This window comes from Bombus vosnesenskii, unplaced genomic scaffold (genome assembly GCF_011952255.1).
Source record: "Bombus vosnesenskii isolate JDL3184/JDL3185 unplaced genomic scaffold, Bvos_JDL3184-5_v1.1 scf7180000014729, whole genome shotgun sequence".
NCBI classification, from domain to species: Eukaryota; Metazoa; Arthropoda; class Insecta; order Hymenoptera; family Apidae; genus Bombus; species Bombus vosnesenskii.
In genome coordinates this window covers 1-13,102 of record NW_022883611.1, presented here as the reverse complement: position 1 = coordinate 13,102, position 13,102 = coordinate 1, and the positions used below count along the sequence as shown (strand labels likewise).

The window sequence follows — 13,102 nt, the reverse complement described above, 5'->3', positions numbered from 1 at the left end:
AGACAGGAAAACAGCAATTAACGTACATCCAGCTACAATTGAAAATAACTTTCTTCGCTTTAAATGAAATTCCAATCAAATACGTTTTATCAGAGTCGACTAACAATCAATATTATTAGCTCAACAAATACTCGAGATTCCCAATGTTTTTTGTCGAGTTTCAAATAGAACGTTAATTACTCGCTTGTCGGAACGTCCATCGGCATCGAAGACCGTGAACCAATCTACGTTATCTTCTCCTTCGTTTCAGGCTGTCGCTGGCGATACCAGTCAACCGCGAAGGTTACTCGAGATGCAGCATGTACGATGTAAATTACACGGAAATTTTGCTAAATGGAAGCCACGTACCGGACCCATCGTGACCAACGAAAGATTGCCAACAAGGATGGGAATTTAATTATACCACCGTCCCTTATGCGTCTGTGGCATCCGAGGTGACAGAAAATGTTCGACTTGTAATTTCCTGCTTTTTGAATATTTTATCTGTTCCTATCAATCAATCCCTTTATACTGTGTATGTCGTATTCGATTATTTGCATGATCTATTTCGATAAAAAATAAGCGTAGTGTACAATTTTTGGAAAGAAAGAAGAACGATGAAAAGGGTCGAATAAACGTTTGTGGAAAGATCGATAGTTCAGAAGTGGGAAAATTAACAATGTCGATTTCCACAGAGGAAAATTATAGTACGTAACAGAATTACTAGTACATATTGCAGTAATAATTAGTGCATGTAGTGAAATTACAGAGTACATTCTAAATTCAAGCGTTACATTGCCAAATAAAATACAATCGAATAAATATTTATAAAAATACTTAAAGAAAAAAAAGGATAAAAAATTTCGAATTATGAAAGCTGATAAAACTAGGTTGCGATAAAACTGAAAATGAAAATATCGGATTGAAAAGAAACTTTAATAAAACGTTATAACGAGCAACAGCGCGAACACGCAGATTTGTTCGACATAAATTGCAAGACTTTTTGCTCCAGTGGATTTCCATGAACTTTGCGTCGCTCGTCAGGAGGAGAATTATTCATCGAGGGGTAGGAAGCATCCAGAAGAAGGACGCGAGAACGCGCAGGGTCTTAAGCTTCTCCTTCTTTTTTCCTCAAAGGGAAAGAAAAAAGGACAGAGGCGCGCTTCATTAGGAATTTCGAAACTTTGATCGAAAATTCGTTTAATCGAGGCGTTGAAATTGCTATAAGATTTCTGTGATGCTGATCGTGATCAGAAGTAAATCATTCGACTGTAGTTTTCTGTTGCAGCTGGGATGGGTTTGTCAGTATGATGCATTGCCAACCATAGCTCAAAGTATCTTCTTCATCGGCGCTATCTTCGGAGGATTAATTTTTGGATGGGTTGCTGATCAATATGGAAGAATACCAGCTTTGCTCGGAGCTAATTTAATGGGATTTCTCGCTGGGGTGGCTACTGCGTTCACGGGTAGCTTCTGGCAGTTCACTTTGTGTCGTTTTTTCGTTGGATTCTGTAATATCGAAAAATAAGGATAGAAATTTTTTTTCGATTACTTACAATTTATTAATATTAAACTGAATATACAGATATAAATTGGACAGAGAACGATATTTATTTAACGGAACTAAATGCAATACTCGTATCTATATCAAATAACTTTACAGTTATTTGATCACTCTCGTCACAACGAATCTAACACACACACTCTCTCTCTCTAACAACTCTATCAATTCTCACGACTCTACTCTTCGACGACTCGAAACCTCTAACGACTCTACTCTTCGACAACTCGAAACCTCTAACGACTCTACTCTTCAACGACTCAATTAGCTCTGACTTTCGCAACACACTCGCTTTTCGACTCGCATACTCTGACTTCTCGGTCGTCCGCCCTTGAAACACGAAACCGTCCTTCTGCTCTAACGTTGTTTCTTGTTTTTCTCATATCTCTGTAAGAACTAGGTTACTTTAGTCACATAGGCGCTCTTAAATGTAAACGAACCACAGAAGGACGACGTACACGGTTTTTTCTATTTTCAACCGATCTCTAATTCAAATTTATTCTACGATATTACAATTCGCCTTTGATAATTGCTTCACTATGATGTACATATTAGGTAACCGTTTTTCAATAATTTCTTTCTTGCCCTGGAATTGAGTTTGAAAGCCACACAGTGGCTACAAAAAGTACTTGTACGTATGTATCCTTATTTCCTTTTTTTTTAAATCAGGTTTTACGTTTTATTTTGATAGCATTAATTATTTATAAGCATGTATGAAAGTATTACAAATGATACGAAAGCTAATATTTTAATCAGTCTTATCTTAAGACTTAGTCTTAATTAATTGGTATATATAAATGCTGTTTTAAATACGATAGTGTACAGTTAGTTTTTGTAATTACTGTAAGCGGGAAGATCTCTAAATTTAAATAACAAAGTAATCTCTACAACATACTGTAAAACTGTTGTTATGCTTGATTCACGACTGACGTTTCTACAAGTATATGAATTTCGCAACAGAACTCACGTTGCCATGCAACAATTTAAATGAAATAGAAAACCATTCAAAGTTACGAAGATGCTTAAATACATATGAATATACATGAGGTCATACATATTTATTTTTTAACTGCGGCGTTTATATCAAAGAGAGGGAGAGAGACAGAGAAAAATTAATTTTCCTGTTTTATAAGAATTTCATGCAAGATAAAAATATGAAACTTTAAGATATTTGGATTTATATATACCATTGAATATTTATAATATTTAAAGGTAGTTAGTTCGCAATCATTTTCTATACTAATATTTTCCCTCTATACTCGCGATCAATTATAATTTTGTTTTCTCTTTTAACGAGACAATATTCTGATTACAAAGGATTAGTTGTTCAAAATTGCTTTTCATTTCTGGACAACTATAGCATACCAGGGTTTTCATAAATTTTCACTTCCCAACGGAAAGCGAAGGTAACGAATGAATGGTTCTACAACGAACGCTTCCACAACTATAAATCTATGTATATATATACATACGTGTATATGGTTTTAATTAAAATGAACATCTTCTTCTAGCAAACTTATTCAAAATTCGTAAAAATATCACATAATAATATAAAACAGTCAAGTAACATTTTAAATATTCCATTGAAAATTCTGATCAATTGTTTAATATAAGATCGATAATTCATTGTCTGATATCCATAATACAGGCAATTTATAATACAAAATTTTATTATAACTCTACATGAAAAAATTTCAATTATAATACTGTAGAAATATATTTTCCAGTTATTGTTCTAATATCAATATACTGAAGAGAAAATCTAGACTAGTCTCTGCCTTGAAAGATATTTTATACCCTGAAAGTACAGCGTTAAGACCCTGATTGAAACTTTTGAAGAGACTCTGTTGAAACGTAAGAACGCTGATTGAAAATTCATCAGACGAGTCATTGAAACGAGTTTTCTTGATCGAATAGCAAGTTTGTCCTGCAGACAGCATTCCAATTGTGAAAATCGAGACCAAAGTGTAATATCGTGATATAATGTGTTTACAAAGAGTGGACAATAGAGATGTTAATCAGACAGAAAAAGACGATTGTTGTTCAACCTGAACTATTCACGCCAAACGTACAGAAAACAGCGCAATCCACACTCTCTCGGCAACGCCACTCGCAACCTCCGTCTCCGCTCAACTCGCACTCTGCTTCTCGACTCGCACTCTGCTTTTCGACTAACGCTCTGGCCGTTGCCGCATTCTGTTGTCTTTTTCCTAGGCCCACCGCACACGTGTTCTGCAGGCGCTCGTGGCCAGGGTCGCGTAGGTCTTTTCCACGAAACTATGCACTTGAAAAGACCGATGACACATTGATGGGCCCGACGACGCCTCGGCTCTCGCGACATTGTTCATAGTTCGCCCGATATTTCTTAGGCCTTTCGTCCACGATACTACACTCGGCCATCCTGCAATAACATCTGCCCTCAGATGTTGCCTTCTATCTCGCTGTCATCAGATGCGTCACTTTCGGCGTTTAGGACCCAAGGTTTCATAAAATCGAGGTGTGTGCGGGTCCTTCCTTCGGTACTGCTTCGCACGCTTTCTTCTTTTCTTGTAACTTCGACGATTCTCTTCTTGAGTTGCGGCGATCTTCTTCTTCGCGTCCTCACGTAGCTCGCGACGTTGTTCTTCAAACCTCGCGGCCCACTCTTCGTCGATCAGCTTTCTAATCTTCGCCTCTTCCCTGACTTGCATTTCGACCCCGACCAGTAGCTGGAAAGGAGTCTTCCCTGTGCTTCTGTTTACGGTGGAATTCAGGTATTTCTGAACCTGGTCGACATGCTGCCCGTTCCCCCTCGGCGCCAGTCTTCGCGGTCTTCGCGCTACCGGTTTGTCGCTTTTCAGAACTATTTTCGCGGTTATCCCGACGTCTCTCTTCTTCTCCGGCCTATACCCTTTAATAATATCCCGAATCGCTTCACGATAATGCAGTTCCTGTACGTGTGTTAGGTCTGTTTCGTCAGTCTGTTCTACTACGTTAATTCTAAACACATCCGACACGTCTTTGTTAGTCTGTTCGTCAAGCCGCAAGAAAGTCACTTCGCCCCGTTTAACCCGTAACTCTACCTGATCCAGAAAATCAGTGCCTAACAACAGGCCGTGCTTCGTCAATATTTTGTTTGAAACAACGTGCAAAGTGATTGGCAGTTTACACCCATCAACCGTCATTACCTTAGTGAATTCACCCCAGGTCTCATTGCCAGCGGAACCAAAACCGTCGAACTTAAACTTGCATTTACCTAGCGGTGGTGACCCTAACCTCGCATACTCGTCTGATCGAATGAACGTGAGATCACTACCCGTATCCACTAATGCCACAAACCTACAGTCATCTATCGCCACTTCTTTCACATACTTCCCTTTTTCGGATCTTGACACTACGCAAGTCTCTTTCGGTTGTGCCGTACACCTCGCTGCAATATGTCCAAATCCGCTGCACTCGGAACACCTAACACCTTCTCCCCTCTCCGGACACTTAACACTTAGATGATCCTCACTACTGCAAATGAAGCATCTTCTTTTCTTCATTGCATCTACAGATTGACTGGGCTTCCCGTTCTTCTGGGTTTTAGCCGGCTTCACAATCGACTTTGCTCTGCGACTCTTCTGCTCTTCGTACATCACTAACCTCTTCCTCAACTCTTTGATTGACGTAGCGCCGTACAATACAGCCTTATTGTTCTCGTCGTCTATTATTCCATCCACTATGTATTCCACCTTTGCTTCCTCCTCTATGTCCACATGGCTGGCTATTTCGAGCATACGGTACATGTAAGCCAAACATGCTTCATCACTCTCCTTTTTCGTTTCTTCAAGTTTCTGATGAACTTGCCTACTGTTGACTTTCCTCGAAAATTCTTTCACTAGCCCCCTCTTCAACTCATGCCAAGTCCTGGCATGACACTCGAAGCTCGCAAATATTTTCGCTGATCCCTTCAGCAGCTTCCTTGCGTAGACTGCCTTCTGCCCATCCGACCACATGCACGTATCAGCGACTTCCTCGAACGACTCGAACCATCATTCGACATTTTCACCTCTGTTGCCACTAAACGACTCTAATGCATCTTCGACGTCTCTAAAACTCAGTGTCGAACCAACACATGCCCTTCGACAACATTCGTCACGGTCCTGATACACCCTTCGCGTATCTCTCTTGTATCCTCTTGCGTTTTTCTTGTCATCTTCATCCTCACTTTCGTCGTCGCTTTCTTCTTCCGACGATATGTCGTTACCATCCATGGCCGCTTGTAGCCGTGCGCGTAATTCTACTTTTCTTCCCGTCGTTTTTAAACCCAAACTAGCGAGGCGCTCCTTCAACTCCTTCGTATTCATTTTCTCAACATCTTCATCTTCGTTACAATCACGCTCAGCTCTCTGTACGTTTCCTAAATCTCGTTGACCGGTTAGCTCTTCACCGCCCGTCGATCCCTTACGATACGATTGTCCAGCCCTACACGCCCGATTCAGCCTTGCAATCAGCACTGACCTCGCACCCGATATAGGGAGGTTCATTCGCGCGAGCTTACTCCTCAGCTCCTCCAGCGTCGAACCCTCTTCACCCGACAATCGCTCGTCCCTGACGTTTGCCATTTTTCACACTACACGAACTTAAACCGTCAACGATATCGTCTTTTACCGCACCGCGTACCGGTAAATTCACAACTAGCTCGAATAGCTCTGTTAAACCGTTTCGTTTTCTGTCTTGTCCAATCCCGGACGAGCCCCCAAAAATATGTAATATCGTGATATAATGTGTTTACAAAGAGTGGACAATAGAGATGTTAATCAGACAGAAAAAGACGATTGTTGTTCAACCTGAACTATTCACGCCAAACGTACAGAAAACAGCGCAATCCACACTCTCTCGGCAACGCCACTCGCAACCTCCGTCTCCGCTCAACTCGCACTCTGCTTCTCGACTCGCACTCTGCTTTTCGACTAACGCTCTGGCCGTTGCCGCATTCTGTTGTCTTTTTCCTAGGCCCACCGCACACGTGTTCTGCAGGCGCTCGTGGCCAGGGTCGCGTAGGTCTTTTCCACGAAACTATGCACTTGAAAAGACCGATGACACATTGATGGGCCCGACGACGCCTCGGCTCTCGCGACATTGTTTATAGTTCGCCCGATATTTCTTAGGCCTTTCGTCCACGATACTACAAAAGAAACTCAGGTGACGTGCATTAACCCTGAATCGATGACTCAAGCCGAGGTTGGAAAAATTTACAATTTGTTCGACAAAACAAGGCCAAGTTGACGAGATTCGTGAGCAAGTGGCTGGTTCGTTAATGATTTGGCGTTCGAATTTTCTTATTTCTATTCTAATTATCAAGGTCGATTAAACGATTGATCACGAATATTCGACGGAAATATTGAGAAAGAAGGCTCGATCTGTACGAGTGTAAATCGTATTTTAATCAATGACTTGAGAAAGTGAGGTATTGATTGAAACTAAGATAAGTGATACTAATTCGTTTCGAGCGCGTAACAAATTACATCATCGGATTCATTGATTTGCAAATAATTCTATATTCAGTTCCGTATTTATAATCGAGCGTAGCGAAGATAAAATGAAAGGGACGTGATTATCCGAGGGTCTCACAACTAGAGGAAAATCGATGGGAACGAGGAAATCCTTAATTGTAGAGACTACGTAGAAAATACCGTGGAAAATATCATATATATTTTAATAGAAATATTTTTGTACTTTTTTTTAAACATTAAAACTTTAGAGCTTTAGAAGCTTTATGTATTAGTATACGTATTTATACAGACTTTGAAATTCATAACAAATTTCTCTAGATAGATGCGGATTTTTTGTATTGTTTCGTATGTATACTTGTGTCACTTTTCTTTCTAACGATATTTAGTTAAAACGTTCGTCTATATCATTTATAATAGATTTTGTTTTTATTTATATTAATGTTAATTTTATATTAATAAAAATCACTGAAATTTTCAGTATCATCATTATTTAGTATCATCGAATTTCTTTCCTCTTTATGTTCCATATTATTATTAAAATTCTCTAATAAACATTCAAATATCCTATAGAATATTTCCATTATTTTTCACGTCATTATTTGTAGTCATATTTTCCATATTTTATTATCGATAAAGTTTGAGTTGGTTCTTTAAATTCCTATTCAACATTCCAGCTAACCAGTTGATATCAATAACACGTGCCTTTCTTCCTGCCAGGATTTATAACTTATTCAAGCAGAACCTCACTCGACCAGCTCGTTGAAAGCGTAGAATTCGATCAACTTCATACAACTCACATACAAACTGCAGATAATGCTAACAGTGGGAGGAAAATATGAGACTGCAAAGCGTATAAACCTAGTAGTTTATAAAAGCATTTACACATTTTCCACAGAAAATTTATATGTATGTAGAATATGTGTTATATAAAACATTCTGAAATTTCATTAGCATTGTGATGATTATATTGGTAAAGTTTGAAGCATTTCTGAAGATGCACATAGAAGTTACGAGATATTTAATGCAAACATTTATTTAGTACAAATATACAGCATAAATAGTTATCTTAAACATGTAATAAATGGTTATCAAATATCGGGATTTATTAATATAATAAATGTTTGACTATTTTTGTAATTAAATATTTTTGTAATTACTGTGAAATATATAATTACGCTAAATAATTTTGTATCTTGTATATAGATTTTTAAATTTACTTAATTGAAACTCTGCATTATAATAACCGTATTTATAATTCTGACGTCATATTCGATATAATTATTATATGACTTTATTACGATCCTAATGAAATTCCAATATATTCATGAATATATAACAGAAACGTAATAATACTTTGTTGTACTAATTATGATACCATCATATATAATAAATATAAATAAATAAAAAATGTCTATAAATGCTAAGATACTTTTACGAGCCAACAGGCGAGAAGGAAGAAACGAAAGAAAAGAAAGAAGAGAACGAACGTTAATCAGTTTCGAAACGTTAACAACGTCCTTGCGTTGGACGGTGCTCGCGTTTATCGATTGGTCGCATTGCGAGATATCGGTCAGATTATTATTATTAATACGATCGTCTGTAATTTATCTTTGCTAACTGTGCCGCACGGAATCTTCGTTTACAATAAATGAGTTGTCGCTTTTGATCGAACGGTAACACGATATGAAATTACAGGGTGACGGAAACAGCTGGGAGAAAAGCGAATACTTTTTCTGCGCGAATAATGTAATGTTAAAGGCAGTAAACCTTGAAAGGCGAAGTGATGAAACGAGTGGTCTCAGAGAAGCTTCTTTACGTCTTCTTCTCCTTTCTGTATCCTTTCTATGAGAATAATATCTCGTCTTCAGAAGAGATCTCCTCGCCCTATCTACGCGTTGTAAAGGCAATACAAACTGAATGATACATATATTTAAAAAACGATATTTTGTTGGTTTTATGAATATTGATTTTTATAACGTGAGGTTCTTCTACTCTTATTTTCTATTAAATTAATGATATATATATTTTAGAATGGCTGTCGCAATGGTGATGATGATGATGGTGATGATGATTTGCAAAAGAAGATGTTGAAAATTACAGACAGCATAAATAATATTTAGATTTCATGGAAGTTGATTTTTGTAATGCGAGGTTCTTCTATTCTTATTTTTCATTAAATTTCTATGTAGAAAATTATTAAACATTTGGATATAACTGGGAGATTATTTCCGTTCATGCGTACCGGAGTTACTCGATGGTCTCGTACCGAAGCTGATAACCAACCCAGATTTTCAGGAAAGCGATTAATAGCTTAAAATTTATTCGTGCGAGATAATAATCCAAAATGTAGTTAAAGTTTTTAAACATTGTTTGTTAGGATTACGAGAAAATGATGAATTAACAGTTATGTATAGACACGTTATATATATGTAGGAGGTCCAGAGCGTATTGGGAAAATTTACGGCGAATTAAACAGGAAATTCCGAGATATTTGCTCAAAATATCTGATTTGTGGAATTATCCTATAGCTATTTTATTTAATAAAAATTAATTCGGGTAATTTTAGAGAATAGAAATATCTGAAACTCGTGATTTAAACGAACGTTCGTCATTTTGGTTTATTATGAATTATAAATTGGTTCATTATGAAGCATGAAAAGTAAAAATCAATGGTACAAAGTGATTTTAAATAAGGAAGCGAGTTCCATGGTAAACATGGTTCGAGCATCGCAATTATAATAAAGCAAAAAAAAAAAAAAATAAGAAACAACCACTGAGCGGTAATTATCAGGAAGCCACTAGTTACAACTAATTGAAGGTGATTCCGGATTAGAAGCAAGCCACTATTAAGTGGCTAACACGGTTGCTTCATTAAGAGCAATTACTCTCTATTTTACGGCAACTACAAATAGACGTTGTTCACTATGATATATTTCCACGTGTTTATCGCATCTTGTCCTGTTATACGATTAAAGAGTTACAACCTTGCGTTTATAATTTATTGGACGTATACGCACCAGACATTAATTTCGTCTACGTATTCGTGAAATTGCGAGATTCATTCATCGCGAAGGTCAGTTCAATTGTTCAAGATAACTTCTCATCGTTTTAATCTGTTTTCTTGTACGAAAATAGAGTAATATTTACTTGTCATTGCACTGTGAATATATATCGATATGTTCGTTCAGGAAGTCAATTGTTTTCATCGAATTAGACTCGACTTTCCGTAGAGAATGTTCATTTCGACATAAATATGTATCTCAGGCTTATCGATCTTTCAATATCTACCATAAATAGCTTAACAAGGTAACACACGCTCGTGTTTGAATTATGTAAATGATCCTTTGACTCTAACGATCCGTTTATTCACAATTAATTTATGATATTGCTAGTTATGCGTGATTCTACCTTTTGTATCTTTAAGAAATACAGGGTGATTGGTAATTGGTGGTACAAGCGGAAAGGGGGTGATTCTACGCGAAAAAGGAAGTCGAAAATATAGAATAAAAATTTAAAAATTTAAAAATTTAAAAATTTAAAAATTTAAAAATTTAAAAATTTAAAAATTTAAAAATTTAAAAATTTAAAAATTTAAAAATTTAAAAATTTAAAAATTTTAAAAAAAAATAACGTCAATTGAGACAACGATCTACAGTGAGATCCGTTATAACGAGACGTGATAAAGTGCACGCGTACCGAGCGAAAATTCAAAGTCGATTTTCTCGAAAACAAAGCCTCAAACGAAAAATTTTTATTCTATATTTTCGACTTCTTTTTTCACGTAGAATCATCCCCTTGCCGCGTGTACCACCAGTTAGAAACCACCCTGTATAATTCGTAAATAGAAACGTATTCTTGTCGATAAGTATCGAAACACTTACGGAAATTTAAATAGGCTTGAACAATCATCGGGAAATTATTAAAGTCCTTGTTATTAGATCTAAACACGATTTAATCGTAGAACTAAACACGTTTGTTAAATTAATCTATATATTGTATATCTACTTTTTATATATTTGTAACTCAAATTTTTCTTCTTCATATTGCGTTAAGTTGCCCCAAAAGTTTCTTTCGTTTTATATTATTTTATTGAATTACGTATGATCTATTTTGTCCCAATGAATATAATTCAATAAAATAATATAAAACAAAAAATAGTATGCGTCTATTATCTCCTTACGAGACGAAAGAAATTTCTGCGACAACCTAATATATTGTTCCATTCTTTATTCACAGAATATTTCTTTCACAGATGATTCTTCTAAATATTATGTTTTTTATTCCAGTATTAGAATACGTTGGACCAAAGCGGATGACATTCGTGGCGAATATGTCGATCGCAATATTCTTCACATTTGCAACTTGCATTCTACCCTGGATCGCCTATTATTTGGCCGACTGGAGGATGACCTGTATTGTCACCTCAGTTCCTCTTGTTCTAGCAGTAGGTAGCCATGGTTGATACCGGAAAGCGCTCGATGGCTGGTCAGCCAAGGTCAGATAGACAGGGCCATTAAAATCCTTGGTAAATTCGAGCGAATCAACGGCACCAAGGTGCCCGATGACATCTATAGACGATTCCGCGTAAATAAACCGATTACCGCAATCTTTTCCGTATTTTCTACTTTTATGATCTTTCCTGCTTTATGTGCGTTCTATAAATACCAATTTATATGCCTTTAAGCATATCATATAATCATTTTCTTTGAATAGAAGTCTAATTGGGTCTTTTACGTAATGAAAATTTGTTTACAACCTAGTAATTTTATATCTTATTCATCACCTAAATTGCCAGCGATAAATTGCTGTCAATTTCTGTTATTGTCTGTTATTGTCTATTTCTGTAATGTTATTTATTGAATTTGTATATTGTTTTTATCTTTGAAAATTTTTATACAAATAGATTAAACATTTGGAAACTGCTCAGTCTATGAATAGATCATGGCAATATTAACATTAATGTACGATATAAGGAGATAATCGACTTTCAGAGGTTTGATGTTTTATAAAGTAAAATGAAAAAATTTGCAAACGTCCAAGTAAACTATTTCGAAAGGATCGTCTCATACAAATATAACATAAACTTTCTTCCGGATTTTATCGTAATCTTTGTACACATAACAGATTCACATAAATTTGTAAGAAAAACAGACAAACGACATTAACTAGTTAAAAATTTGCTAATAACAGGAAACCTGTGCCAGAATCTGCAAAGAGGAGGAAGCAGACAAAACGTACTCCGTGTTGGATCTATTTAGAACGCCACGACTACGGAATATCACGATTCTATTTATTGTTATTTGGTTCGTATCGCTATTAAACAGATATCAAATAGATTGACGTAAAATCGGAATTGTATCTTGTAAAAATCTCACGAACAGTTTTATATCTTTTGTCTAAAAATACTTTATTTCTGAAGCAAGGAATTTGCTTCTCACATGAAATATGATAGCGTGCTTTTCTTTATCATATGAAATTGTTTTACGAAATATAGGATGGCGATTTCTTTGGTGTTCGATGGTCACGTACGAAACGTCGATAATTTAGGCCTGGACGTGTTTGTTACGTTCACGATTGCTGCAGCAACCGAGCTGCCTGCTGACACGTTCCTCACGCTCGTTCTTGATCGATGGGGCAGAAGATGGCTGGCGTGTGGTTCCCTCGTCATTTCTGGTATCTTCAGCATCTGGGCTTCTGCCGTTTCCAATAGTTCGTACATTTCGTTTTTATATATTCACCCTTCTATATTACTGATCAATCTAAATAACCTAAGTCGATAATTTTGACTTAATCAGACGAATATTTTTCATTCGTATAGCATTGTGCTTTTTGAAAGGAAGAAAATGTATATTTTGGAATATTTATAACATGCAAATGCTTGTAGATTATTTGCTACATTGCTAGAATAGTTTCCAAGCCCTATCATGTATCCGTTGTATAGATATTTTATTTCCCCTTCTACTGCTTTGATCATAAGATCGCTTCGTATTTCCGCATATATCAAAGGGCGTTGGCAATAGTCCTCAAAATGATGGGCTTCAGCGCTCCAGCAGTGCTATATGGCTTTCAGTAGCCGCAATCCATA

At 36.6% G+C, this 13,102-nt stretch overlaps 1 pseudogene; it reads left to right on the top strand.

Moving 5' to 3' along the window:
• The first annotated feature begins 218 nt into the window (after positions 1 to 218).
• Positions 219 to 12,812, top strand: LOC117240513 (annotated as a pseudogene).
• Positions 12,813 to 13,102: the final 290 nt, after the last annotated feature.